Consider the following 13,712-nt stretch of genomic DNA (forward strand, 5'->3'; position numbering starts at 1 on the left):
ACCCTGGGACGTTCCATCTCTCCTGGTTATTCAGGTTTGGTATTCAGGCGGCAACTTCTGAGAGTCTCAGAGAAGTTTCTGGGCACTGCCTTCTTGTCCCTGATCTCCTTCTGAGCCAAGGAAGACTTTCCACCAAGATCTGATGAGAGAGGTGTGGCTGGGAAGAAGGGCAGGACCCTGGACCCTTGCACCAGGCTCCTTATTTTGAATAGGCTTCTAGTTTGACATTGCCTCATTTCAAAGCATAGATTTGATGAGGTCGGTTTTGCAGCTTTGTGGGCTGGATGCCAAGCTAAGAACCTGGACAACGGCCCAATCATTGAAAAAGTTGCTTTTCTTCAGGCACAGAATGTACAAGTAACAGATCTGAGGGAGGTTCGGGCTGGGATGATAACAATTCTAGGTCCCCTTGGAAAGTTATTTTCGTTTCTCTGCATCTGGACTCTCATCCCCGTTGCCTCCCCCTCCCTTGTTCATGGAATTCCCATTTGAGAGTTGCAGGATCCCCACGAGAGCTCAGATGAAAAGCCGGTGTGTGAGCCAGGCTGTGGGAAGATGCATCCTCAGGGGCTGTGCAGGAGTTTGTGTGACCCTCAGAGGAAATGTTCCCGCAGTGAGGGCATGTGTGTGGGTGTTTATCTGCATTTTACAGCTCAATGCAGCAGTTAGCAGTCAATGGCAGAACACTAACCACAGTAAGTGGGCTCAGTTGGAGAGGATGGAGGGGGAGGTGGGGTTTGGTGAGGTCATTTATGGGAGTATCTGTGTGTGTTTGCTGGGACACAGCGCAGACCGCTGAGTGTCACCCAGATACACACATCCTGTATCTTTCACTTCACTGGACAAAGCAAAGGCTCACTTGATTCTCTTGGGAACAGTGGCTCTGTGTGAAAGAGCAGCAGTCATGCAGAATATTCTTTTCCCTCTTGGGAAAGGGATAATGGCTAGAAAACTTGTGTGGGAGAAAAGTAGAGATGGGGGCCCTCCCCCCAGCCCTAGTAACCAGTGGAATTCCTTTGTTTCTGCCTAATTCATTGCCTCCTAACTCTGGACCGTTCTGTAGCCAACTCTGGATTCTTGCTGCCCAGCTTTCCTAAAGGCAGGGTCTCTGTCTTGTTCATCTCTGACCCCCACAGTGCCTGGCACAAATTATTATGACAATGGCAAAGATGATCATCATCTAGAATCTAGTGCCAAGATCCATGTAAAACTTTACAGAGAGTTTGTCTGCTTATTTAATCCGCATAACTCTATGAATTTAGTTTTTTATCATTAGATGGGGAAACTGATACTCAGAAAGATGAAATGACTTTCCCCAAGGTCACAGCAAATGGTCAAGTTAGCATCTGAATCCAGATTTACTTGGTTCCAGAGTCTGGGTTTATACTCAGGACTGATTTGAAGTCATATTGTGAAAGTTGCCCAAGAACATTTTCACCTCTTCTTGTTTGTTTATCGTCTGTCTTCCATGACCTGAACAACCTTGCTGACTTGTCCACTATTGTAAGCCGAGTACCCAGCGGTGTGGCATGTAGCAGATGCTTGCTCAATAAATATGTGCTATTTGCTCAGTTTCTAAATTCCTTTGACAGCTGTGCACCCAACAGCCAGACAGTCTGACATTAGCAGAGTGTCAGCTTGCTTCAGACACATTTCTTTGGCTCTTGTATAACACACTGGCTTCAAGCTGTTTCTCTTTATCCACGTATCATGGAGATGAAACTAAAAGTGGCTGAAACCATAGAGCAGTTTTACATCAATTAAGAACTCTGCAGGTATGTGGTTTAAGATTGTCCAGTGGTGCAATGAAGTCACCAAGAACCCAGCCTTTTTTTTAGCTTTCATTTTTTGCCCTCAGAGTGACAGTGTTGCCTCCCTTCATGGTAGATACTGTTGCTGCAGTAGCTCAGTACATCGGGTCCTTAACGAAGAGCTTTCAAAGACAGGCAGGAGGGGATGTGAGCTTTCTCCTTCGTGTCTCTCTTTTTTAGGAAAATCTACCCAGAAGCCATTAGCAGACTTCCAGTTATGTCCCCTTGCCAAGAAGTGGATCAAACGACCACCACATTGGCTAAATCCATAATCTGCAAAGAGGAAATGAACCAGACTGATCAAGGTTCATTGCACAGGCCCAAGGTAAGGATCCACCTTCCTCAGACCAACTTCCCTGATGTCTCAGCAAAATCAAGATTCAGTTAAGAGTGAGGTAGTGGGAAAGTGCCCCCAACAGAAATCCTTTAAAATATGATAACCTCAGAGTTCCCTTCATGGCTCAGCGGTAATAAACCTGACTCATATCCATGAGGACTCGGGTTCAATCCCTGGTCTCGCTCAGCGGGTTAAGGATCCAGCGTTGCTGTGGCTGTGGTGTAGGCCGGCAGTGGCTACAGCTCCAATTCGACCCCTAGCCTGGGAACTTCCATATGCTGCAGGTGTGGCCCTAAAAAGAATAACAACAACAAAAAGCCCCATAATAACCTAAACTACTTTAGTATTTGGGCACCAGTCCAGGTCACGAAAATTGGATTTCACAATGTCAGTTTTCAATTTCCGTGTGCTTTTTTTTCTTTAATGTGAAAAGCTTGCTTTGGCTCTCAGCAAGGTTAAAGCTATTTTAACAACCCACAAATAAGGGAAGTAGCTGGTCACAGTGATTTTTTTATAGGTTTAGATCCTCGGTGTTCATATGAGCACTGATTTTCTACATATCCAAGGAATAGCACATAGCATATGGACCTCTCCTTGTCTCCTACATCAAGTAGGATTGATGATGCTGTTGATTTCTTAGAATCATCACGTGCACTTCTGCAACTAAATATAAAAGGATTGCAAAACAGGCTATGGGGGTTCAAGGCTCATTTTCCTGCTCCCCTTCCTGTCTATTATATTTTGGAGGATAACATAATCCCACATGCTTTCATCTGTCTGCCTGAGAGCTCCAACTACTCCCTGGGATGTGTGAACTAGAACTGTGTGGTTGATAGTGTAACTTCTCACAGAACACCTGCAGGTAGGTAATTATTTTTCTTCTCTTTGCTCTTCTAGCCCTTTTCCTTGCAGTGGCTTGGGGAATTCTCTTCATTGTCACAGATCCAGGGAACTAGGACAAAGGATGGGGTGAGCTAGGTGGCACACACTCCACAAGGAAAGAACAATGTCTGGGAGTTGATAAAAATAAGTTTTTGCTGAGTGACTGGAAGAATGGTAGAGAGGGAGGTGTGTGGGCTTCTGAATCCTGCAGACGTGGATTCAAGCCCCACTGCTGCCACTTACCCGCTGTGTGGTCCAGGGAAAGTTAGGTAACTGCTCTCAGACTCAGTTTCCTCAGCTGTAAAGTGGGAATAATGATGCTTCTCACAAGTTTGCTGTGAGGACTAGAGGTAGTATAGGGAAATTATCTCAGCATAATGCCTACAATGCCGTATATGATCGATAAATGCAGCTACTGCTAAAACTTAGAGCAGGATGTCAGATTTTCCTTAGTCTTCTTTACGGAGCCCACACGTGGGCACAGAGTAAACCTAAAGCCCCCAAGTGACTCAGCAAAGAGAGGTGTTTGGTGGTGCCACAGAGAAGGCAGTGACAGCTGGGCAGCGGGGCAGCTACTATCCTCCTGCCCAAAGCTGGATGTCACCGAACTGCAGGGGGACACCTTTGGAATGGTGACCAGGTGGAAACCAGCAGTGGTGCAGAGAGAGAAAAGTCATTCCTTGCCAACAGAAAACCACCAAAGGCATTAAAGAAAAATGTGAAGGCTGCAAACTTCCCAAGGGCCCAGGTCTGACTTGTTCAGGAAGCAAATGGGGTCACAGAATAGAGAAGCATCCTTGCTGACGGTTCTGCCCAAGACATCTCTGCAGAAGGTGTGGAAGTTCCGACTCCCAGAGGGCCCTCCTGGCCCAGCCTGGCTGCAGGGTTGGGGGGAACAGTGTGGAACATAGAAAAGGATCAGCAGACAGCAGAGAACTGGACCAGAAGAGGATGCTGGCGGCCTGGGCTGGAGGTGTTTCCGGCACGCGCATGGCGGAGGCTTCCTGGAGTCCCCTGGCGAAGCGGTACCGGAGGTTCTGACCCAGTCCCACTCCACATTCTTTGTAGTTTGCTCAGGACCCAGAGATGACTGGGTCGTCCCGTCGGTGAACTGTGGTGTTTCATTCTAAGTGTGGATTCCATCGTCTCACCTAACCCGGCCGCTGTTCTGCTGGAGCCCTGAGTCCGCTGCCGGCTGGGGCGAGGATGCTGCAGCCTTCAAGCCATGCCCGTGTCCCGACCTGGGTGCCCTTCCTTTCCCTTCCCTTCAGTTTCATCCAGAGGAACGGTGAGGGGAAGGCGTGGGTCCCGTTTTCCTCTGGAATCCCTTCGTGGTCAGAGGAGCTCTGGCCCTCGGTGACAGGGAGCATGGAAGGAGGGAGCAGGAGGCACTAATGCCCTGCTTCACGTTGGCCCCAGGACGTCCTGCTGCCCCAGGAGCTGCAGGAGAGGTGGCAAGGCGACCTTCTCAGGAGGGTGGACGCCGAGCTTCTCCTTGGACAATGGGGAGGATGCAGAGGTTGGGCCGTCCCACCAGATCTAATCCCCTGCCCCGCAGGGCGAGGAAACAGAGTCCCACACCCACACCTGAAATTGCGGGGATGGGTGCTTTTAGAAAGCAGAGGATGGGAAACTCGAGTTAAACAAAAAATAAAAGCCTTTGCTAAAAGCTTGCTTGACCGGGCATCCAGCCCAGTCAGGGCCCTGACCTCTGCAGGTGCCCCACCTCCCGGCCATGGCCCCCAGCCCTGAGCCCGGTGGCCCAGGACAGGGGCTTCACTGGGGACAGAGAGGGAGAAGCCAGGAGGAATGAGCTAAGGAACATGAGTGTAAAGACAAAACAAAGCAAATTGCAGGCTTGATACAGTGGGGAAAGAAAGGGCTGAAAATAATTTGGGCTAAAATTGTGGATCAGGAGTTCCCGTTTTGCCTCCGTGGTAACTAACCTGGCTAGCGTCCATGAGAACACAGGTTCAGTCCCTGACCTCGCTTACTGGGTTAAGGATCCAGTGTTGCTGTGAGCTGTGGTGTAAGGTCACAGTCGCAGCTGGGATCCTGCATTGCTGTGACTGTGGTGTAGACCGGCAGCTACAGCTCTGATTCGACCCCAGCCTAGGAACTTCCATATGCCTCCGATGCGGCCCTAAAAAGACAAAAAAAAAAAAATGTGGTCAGCTGAAGGGAGGGATAAGAGGTTTTTTGGTTGGTTGGTTGGTTGGTTCGTTGCTTTTTAGGGCTGCACCAGTGGCATATGGAAGTTCCCAGGCTAGGTATTGAATTGGAACTGTAGCTGCCGGCCTACACCACAGCCACAGCAACACCAGACCCAAGCCTCATCTGTGATCTACACCACTGCTCATGGCCATGCCAGATCCTTAACCAACTGAGCGAGGCCAGGGATTGAACCTGCGTCCTCATGGATACTCATCAGGGTTGTTACTGCTTGAGCTACAACAGGAACTCCCAGATGGGGATTTTCAATCACCCTGTCCTCGTTGTCTGACTTCATAGCCGTTTATTGAGCCTCTTTAAACCTTAATTCCACATATGTGAAAAGAGGATAATGATAATTATAACGACCTTATACGGTCTTTGAGGACTAGGGTTGGTATCCATCCAAGACTGTTCAGGAAGAAAAGAGGATTGGATGACATAAATAATGTCTTTCTGGAGTTCTCTGTGCCACTCTTGTGACCGTGGGTTAAGGATCCAGTGTTGTCGCTACAGCAGCTCGGGTCACTGCTGTGGTGTGGGTTCAATCCCTGGCCTAGGAACTTCCATATGCTGCAGGCTCGCCACTCTCCCCTCCCCCCCAAAATAATAATAGTGTCTTTCTGCCTCTGTTCCAAGAAGTAGCTGTTTCCTTTCTCCACATGTTTTTTCCTTTTCCAAGGGTAGGTGTGAGAACAGCACTCGAAGATGCTGGAGCAGACTCCAGAGAGCCTTGCTGGCCTTGCCAAGGCACAGGGTTGACTGGGCTCCCAGCCCTGTGATGTTCTGGTTAAGTGTGAGTGGCAGAAGCTTATGCCTGCTTGCCGAAGTCACTTTCAATGACTACCACCTGGGAGTCACAGATAAGGGATGATAAAGGTTTTCTTTTCCACTCCTTTGCTGCCTTCAGCCAGTGTCTGCAGAGATTCTTAACTAGTAGCCGTGCTCTGAGGGACCGTTTGTTTCCCTGTCAGTATTGTTTCCGCGCTGAAAAAAGGAAAAGAAGTCCCTGTTTTCAACGGACGCCCTTGCAAGGCATTGGCAGCCCAGGGTGGACTCACAAGCGTCTTCGTCCCTGGCAGTGAAGGCAGGGCTGTCTTGGAGACCAGAAACTTCGAGCAAGAACTCGGGGAACAAAAGAGAGGCGGGGGCACTGCTTATTCAGAGGCCCTGATTGAAGAAGTCCTTGATCAAAGGCACTGCAGAACACAAGCTGCAGGCTGACTGGGAGTATTTGGAACATGAAGGTGATGAAGGGGATCCAGCCTTTTTCTGAACAGAAGGAAATGACCAGGGGAAATGGTCCTCCTTTAACTGACAGAGCTCTGTCAGGGCCGATGACAGGAGGGGGCTGTTGTTGGGAAGCTGCCGAGCGCTTGCGGTTATTCAAAGTGTGACCAGCTTCACAAGGCTACCCTCCCTCCCCCGTCATAAATGAAGGAAGAAGCATTTGAATCAGGGCCAGGTCCTGACTGAAAAGAGAATCTTCAAACGACGGAAACTTCAGCAAGGACTTCAACACGTGAACTTAGGGGACACAATTCAACCCCTAACATGGGTTGAAAGGATCTTCTTTTGAAAGAAGGAACTTCTTTTTTGAAAGAAGGAGCTTCTTTTGATAAAGTTTCTGAGAGTGTGAATGAAAGAGGGGGCCCAATCTCAGGTAAAACTTTTGAATATTTTTTTTTTAATTTTTTTTAATTTTACTTAATTTTTTTAGGGCCATATGTGCAGCATATGGAAGTTCCCAGTAGGGGTTGAAGTGGAACTGCAGTTGCCAGCCAACTCCACAGCCACAGCCACAGCAATGCAGGATCCAAGCAGTGTCTGTGACTACACCACAGCTCACGGCAACGCCAGATCCCTAACCCACTGAGCGAGGTCAGGGATCAAACCTGTGTCCTCCTGGTTACTAGTCAGGTTTGTTACTGCCGAGCCACAATGGGGACTCCTGAAACTTTCGAGTATTAATCTGCCTTCTCCTTTCCATGGTCCTTTGCCACTCTCTCGTCGCTTCTAAACCCCTTCTTTAAATGTAGTTAAGGGTTGTGATGGAACATGATGGAAGATAATGTGAGAAAAGAAATACATATAGATGTGTGACTGGGTCACTTTGCTGTACAGCAGAAATGGACAGAACATTGTAAATCAGCTATAATGGAAACAATTAAAATCTTTTAAAATAAATAAATTTAGTTACAGGTTTTCATTAAGGCTGTTAATGCCAGTATTTTAGGATGAAATGTCCTTTTTGTTAAAATGTAAAGATCAAATGTTGGTCATGGCTTCATTCCCTCCCAAGTTTTCTTCCCTCCTAAGGTCCCTGGTCATGTGACTTCACAGTCATGGGGTTTTTCAGGACTTCCTCCTCTTCCTAACCTGGGTCTCACCTATGCAGCAACCTCATTCATTTCAGGAGGCTTAAAGAGCCATTTGTGGACTTTGGGGATTCAAGATTGTTCTCTCAATGTTACACAGACATTTCACATTTTATTTCCTTTGGATGCTTAAAGTGAAAAGAAAAAAGGCCAGGCACATCCCACCATCTCATTAGGGAAGCCGCAAGCCTTTGGCTTTCCTGACCTAGCATTTAGTTGCGCTTGATGTTTTCAAAATTCCATCTAATCATTAAATAGCTGGTTCCCACTATGTCTTGGTAAGATGTGAAAATTCGTGCCAAATTTAGTCAAGGAAATTGAGGCCAAAAGCACCAAGGTGACCTGCACAAGGCGACAGAGCAGACCAGGTGTGGACCCAGGTGTCTGCCAGCCACGGACCAAAACTGTGGCCTGACAGAGTCCCATGACCACGACCCTCTCTTCTTTTCCCAGAAGCCAAACACCCACGTTCCCTTTTTCTCTGCAGCCGCGGGAGGGAAGCAGGAAAGGCAGGAGTTAGCAGATGCCCAGCAGACAAGGAGGAAACCTAGCAGGTCCCCCAGGAGCAGGTGCAGTATTAGTGTTGCTGAAACACCCCCTGGCAAGTCCCAGGAATCATAAGGGGAACCTTTGGAATGCGAAGCCCCGAGTTAGCAGATGGGCAGCTGATGCAATGTCTTTGGTGCTCACTGGGTGCGGAGATCTGGGAAATTCAGGTCACGTGATGATAATGAAAAAGATATGGACAGAGTTCCTTCTAGTCGAAGAAAACTAATCTTTTTGATCATATACTCTATGAGAAACAAGCCCCCAAAACACTTTGGCCTGGTCTTAGGCCGATAAACGGTAATAGAAACCTTTACCCTTAATTCACAGCAGGTGCTGCAGGAAAGAATCCCAGGCATCTCAGAGGCTGCCTTGCCAGCAAGTCTCGCAAGCAATGGAATGCCCTCTAGTATTTGCAAAGTTCTCAGCTATTTCTCTGGTGGGGAAGAAGTACAGGTAATTGGCTGGTCCTATTGTTGAGTGGAAAGAACTCCATGGCCATTATCTTGTTTAAGGTATAATTCAAGGCACCACTTGACCAGCATGTCCCTCTTAGACACCACTCGGACCAGCGCCTTCCTCTTAGGCAGGTGCCTAAGCAAAAAGCCAACCCAAATCATGTTCTCCTCTCTTAGGTACCAACCATATCTTTCCCTTGCTTTTTTCTTTAGTCATTTACTTTAAAGCTGTGACTGGCTTTTTACTGGACACAAGTGTATCTTGCAAGGTTTGCTTTGCTTTTGTTGTATGACACTCACGTGGAAGAGCACAGGATGTGGAATTCTTTATAAGTAGGAACATAAAGTGAGGCTTCTTGTTATCATAGCGGAACACCATCTTTGTGTCCTATACACCTAAATTCTAAGCATAGGGATCTAAGTATTTAGTCTGTTTTAATAATCACCACTAGGACATTCATCCTCTTTCTCATTTCACATGGCTGCTGGGAATCTCAGAGCCAAATTTAGTGCTCAGCTTCTTTATGTATTCATGTAAAAATTTTTTATTGGAGTATGGTTGACTTATAGTATGAGTTAGTTTCAGGTGTGCAGCAAAGTAAATCGGTTTTACGTATTTCCATTCTTTTTCAGATTCTTTTCTCATGTAGGTTATCAGAGCATTGAGCAGATTTCCCTGTGCTGTACGGTAGGTCCTTTCTACGTCTCTCTGTCCTATAGTGTGTGTGTATGTCCATCTCAAACTCCGGATTTATCCGTCCCCTGACACATTTCCCCTTTGGTAACCTAAGTTTGATTTTGAAATCTTTAAGTCTGTTTCTGTTTTGTAAATAAGGTCTTTTTTTGTCATTTTTTATTAGATTCCTCATGTAAGTGATAGCATATGATATTTGTCTTCCTTATGTTTTTTTTTTGTGTGTGTGTGTGTGTCTTTTTAGGGCTGTACCTGCGGCATATGGAGGTTCCCAGGCTAGGGGTCTAATGAGAGCTGTAACCACTGGCCTATGCCACAGCCACAGCAACGTGGGATCTGAGCCGTGTCTGCAACCTATACCACAGCTCACGGCAACGCCAGATCCTTAACCCACTGAGTGAGGCCAGGGATCGAACCTGCAACCTCATGGTTCCTAGTTGGATTCGTTTCCGCTGCGCCATGACGGGAACTCCCCTTGTGATATTTTCGGTGCACACATGCACAAGCACGCAGACATATACACAGAGTTTAATATACTTGAGATAGTCCTGAATATACACTGCTGCTGTTTTGCTGGTGAACACCTGTCTCACTATCTCTCAGTAAGAATTGTTTAAAGCCACTGCCCTGAGCCTCCTGAGGGTCTACCGTAGCCACTTAATTCCTCCCTCCCCGGGACACCCCCTCCTGCACCGGCTCTGGGATCCAGCTCTGAGCTGTGACCTGTGGCCATTCTCCCATGCTCTCTAACCATCTGGTTTTGTATTTTAACATCCCCCTGGCCTCTTTTTAGTGCAAACAGTAGCTATGCTTATTAATCTAAGGGCAGGGCAGTGATGGGGGTACAGAATCTGAAGCTAGACTGCTTGGGTACAAGCCCTGGTTCAGCCTCACACTGTCACTGTGACCTTAGTGAGTCCTGTGTCTTCTCTGTGCCTTGTTTCTTCATGTCCGAGTTGGAGGCTCTCAGGGCTGTTCTGAGGCATGAGTGAGTGAATGTATGTAAGCAGGGAGAGCAGTGTTGGTGTATACTCAGTGCATCAGCTGTTATTATTGAGCATCTACACCGTGTCAGGCACAGGGCTAAGTGCTTCGTGTTACTGAGCCCCCAGATTCCCCATCAAGTAGGTATCATCACCCTCGTGTAAAGGGAATTAAATCTCCGAGAAATGAAGGAACATGTCCTTGGTTACGTGCTGGTGCCAACAGACACAGTAGGTTGGAATTCCCATCTTGCTGCGCCTAAATCCATGCTGTCCCCTGAGCCCTAGGTCCTTCTGGGGAGGGAGTGGTGCTTTGCAGCAGAGGAGAAAGAGAAGGCCACCAGTTGGTGCAGGTACCTCTGGCGGATGTTGAGCGCACGAAGATGCCCAGTGGATGCAGAGTGTGGAGGAAAACAGAGCACCCATCTGCTTCCAGGTCAGAGCTCCTGCTTCTAGCAGTGTTCTCCCATCACCCAGGTTTAAACCTGGTGTCAGCCCCAATGCCTCCCATCCCCTGGCTCTCAGCTCCAGTCACCAGGGCCCTCAGCTGTGCTCTAGTGATGCCCTCACACCCATTCCCTTGCATTCATGCCTTATGCTAACACTCCGTCTCAAGTTCTCATGATCTCATGTCCAGATCATTCCAAGAGCCCTTAGCAAGTCTCCCAGGCTCCATGTTTCAAAGTCACTCCTCCCACTACCATCGCCTAATTCCTAAGAAACTTCCATTGCGTGACATCACTGTCCAACCCCCCACCCCAACCCCAACCACAATGACTATCCAGTGTCTGCTGAATACAGTCCAGCTTTCTAGAACCATTCAAGCTTCTTCTCAACCGAATGCCAATCTTCATTCCCAAACGTGTGCCTCAGGGCTCCTCTGTCAGGATCCAACAACTTAGCCTGGATTTGTCCTTAACCACGCTATTCCTCCTCCACCTAAGAACCCTTACGCACTCCATCCCCAGGCCTGGCACCCTGGCCCTGTCCTCTCACTCTGAGCATCCATCATAAGCCCTTAGCCCTGCGGCTGCTCACTCCCGGGAAGGGCACCTCTTTCTCATCTGATCATGCTGCTTGCCCAGCATTTTGCCCTCTGCAGTACATGAGGAATTGGCTTGTGTTCATGCACACTCTACCTCCCCAGGTACGCTGTGACATCTCTTCAGCCAGAGGGCTGGAGAAGAGGACGGGGGAAGGTGGGGGTATGGCTGGTGGTTAGGCTCTTAGACTCAGAAATCAGACAAGCTGGCTTTGAGTCACAGCTCTTCCCTAACTAAAGAGACAATCCTATTAAGACACTAATCCCCCAGTGTCCCCATCTGTGAAACGAGGATAATGACCGTCCTCTCAGAAATGTTGTGAGGCTTAAACGACAATACACAAGGGCCCTGACCAGGGCCTGACACACAGGTAAAGCTCGATTGATGTGAGTTGTTGTTACTCTCATCATCACACAAGGGGGTTTATGATGTACTGGGCACTGTACCGATGACTTATTTAATTTGTGTGACAACCCTGTGAGGTCAGAGGACCATGCCCTGCCACGCCCGCTGTGGAGGCCTCGGGCCACCCTGAGCTGCGGGGTCAGGGCTCCTACATGGGAGAGACACATGCCTCCCCCATGTCTAAGCCACACTGAACTCTTAACAGGCACGGTCCCTGTCACGCTGGTGCTGGACGCAGCAGCACTTCTCTCTGGTGGCCACAAGGAACTTCCTTCCAGTATTTTATGAAAATGCTATTCAGAGGAAGTGACCCAATTCATCTCTCCCTCATGGTTCCACTCTCTTAAGTGAGCAGAAAGATCTGAGATTAAAGAATGAAAGAGAGAGAGAAACAGATACAGAGTCTCTGTAGGTGAGAGGAGGCCAGACAGGACTAAAACTGAGGACTCTAGGCTGCCACCGCCCAGGACATGCTGGGGACACTGAGACAGATAGTTTTACTGCTGGCACAGTCTCTTCAGAGAATCGTGCGGCAGCATTGGAAGTGGGTGTTTCGAACTGCATAGACCTTGAGCCCAGGCTCAGCTCAGAAACCTGCTGGGAGCTGCTGTGGAATCAGTGACGATTTAGCAATCTGCCTGGTCATGACCTTGATTCGTCCTTCGTGCTCTACACCTTAGGGATAAAGAAAAGTGAAACCTAAAAACAGTAAGTAGGTGGTTGAATCAGGGGGCACAATGGCCCTCATCCCTCCTCCTCTGACTTGCTGGAGCAGCTCATCCTTCAACAGAGCCCTGATTGTAATTACAGCTCAGACCCCACACAGCACAGGGCACAGATGAGAGACCTGGCTCCGTCCAATCGACCTCCAATGTCTGCTGAGGCTCCTACGGGGCACGCCTGCTTCACGGGGTATAAGCCTGTTGACATGTGGGGTCTGGAACTGCTGCAGGCATCTTGTTAGTAGGAGGGGGCATGGCTTGGATGCCCAGGAAGGCAGAGCCAAGGGATGGAAACTGTTTGGATCCTTGAAGATGGCATTGATCCTGTCTTTTAAAGTTGGACTGAATACAGACTTATTGCTATGTGAAAGAATAAATGTCCTTATGGTTAATTAGTTGTGGTTAGGTATTCTGTTTCTCGCAGCCAAAGCATCCGTACTGATGCAGGGGCCAAAAGCATTTTGACGTTCTCAGCTGTGGTGCTGTATCTTTGTGGTCTAGCCTGGGTCTCACCCATTTTCTGTTGGAGATAGGCTAGGGGCATGTGCCCTACCCACTTAATGGAAGATCCCGCAGCTAGGTGGTCTGCATTCAAAACCTGGCTTTACCTGTGTGCCCTTGGGCAAATTACCTACCTCCTCTGTGCCTCCGCTTCCTCAGCCATTACAATGGGGACAACAATTGTCCTGCCTCCTAGATTGTACTATGGATGAGAGGAGCTAACATACACAACTCTCAGAATAGCGCCTGGACCCTGGCAAGTCTCCGGTCAGTCACATGAGCCTTATTTTCACCACCCCCCACCTACCCCCCCACCCAGCAGCGCTCCCTTCTGCATGTTTCCAGCGCCTTCTGCCGTCACATTTTCCACCCACATCGTCCCCTGCCAAGCACTTCTGAGAAGAGCTGAGATGTAGGACAAGCATGGCCAGCTCCATCCTTGCTAGAGTGCGTGCCACAGGATCATCAGAGAAGCATCACTAACAGAAAGTAACAGATTTTGTCCGCACATACTGCAGAGAAGCCCGTTTCCCTCTGCTCCCACGCTCTGCGTGTCCTTCAGCCCTGCACTGAGATGGGCCGTCAGGGACACCCAGGGGCCCTTCCCCAGGGCTGCCCTCGGCACGGAGTGTGTCCAGCCCATGTCTCAGGCCCTGGACGATAGAGGCAGGAAACCCCACAGGTCCTCATATCACCAGTGTCTTTTACTTTGCGACCTGCCATTTCTCACCCTCTTGAGCC

At 48.7% G+C, this 13,712-nt stretch overlaps 2 long non-coding RNA genes across 2 annotated transcripts; both read left to right on the forward strand.

Annotated features, from left to right (window-relative positions):
• The first annotated feature begins 14 nt into the window (after window positions 1-14).
• On the forward strand, window positions 15-6,954 carry LOC125137608 (uncharacterized). Its single transcript, XR_007137450.1, has 4 exons — window positions 15-151; window positions 1,992-2,136; window positions 2,789-3,010; window positions 5,929-6,954. It is a non-coding gene; the product is annotated as an uncharacterized LOC125137608 (long non-coding RNA).
• A 2,740-nt stretch (window positions 6,955-9,694) lies between these two features.
• On the forward strand, window positions 9,695-12,862 carry LOC125137721 (uncharacterized). The gene is made up of 2 exons (XR_007137491.1): window positions 9,695-10,736; window positions 11,954-12,862. It is a non-coding gene; the product is annotated as an uncharacterized LOC125137721 (long non-coding RNA).
• The last annotated feature ends 850 nt before the right edge of the window (window positions 12,863-13,712 follow it).

The sequence above is a fragment of the Phacochoerus africanus genome, chromosome 10 (genome assembly GCF_016906955.1).
Source record: "Phacochoerus africanus isolate WHEZ1 chromosome 10, ROS_Pafr_v1, whole genome shotgun sequence".
NCBI lineage: Eukaryota > Metazoa > Chordata > Mammalia > Artiodactyla > Suidae > Phacochoerus > Phacochoerus africanus.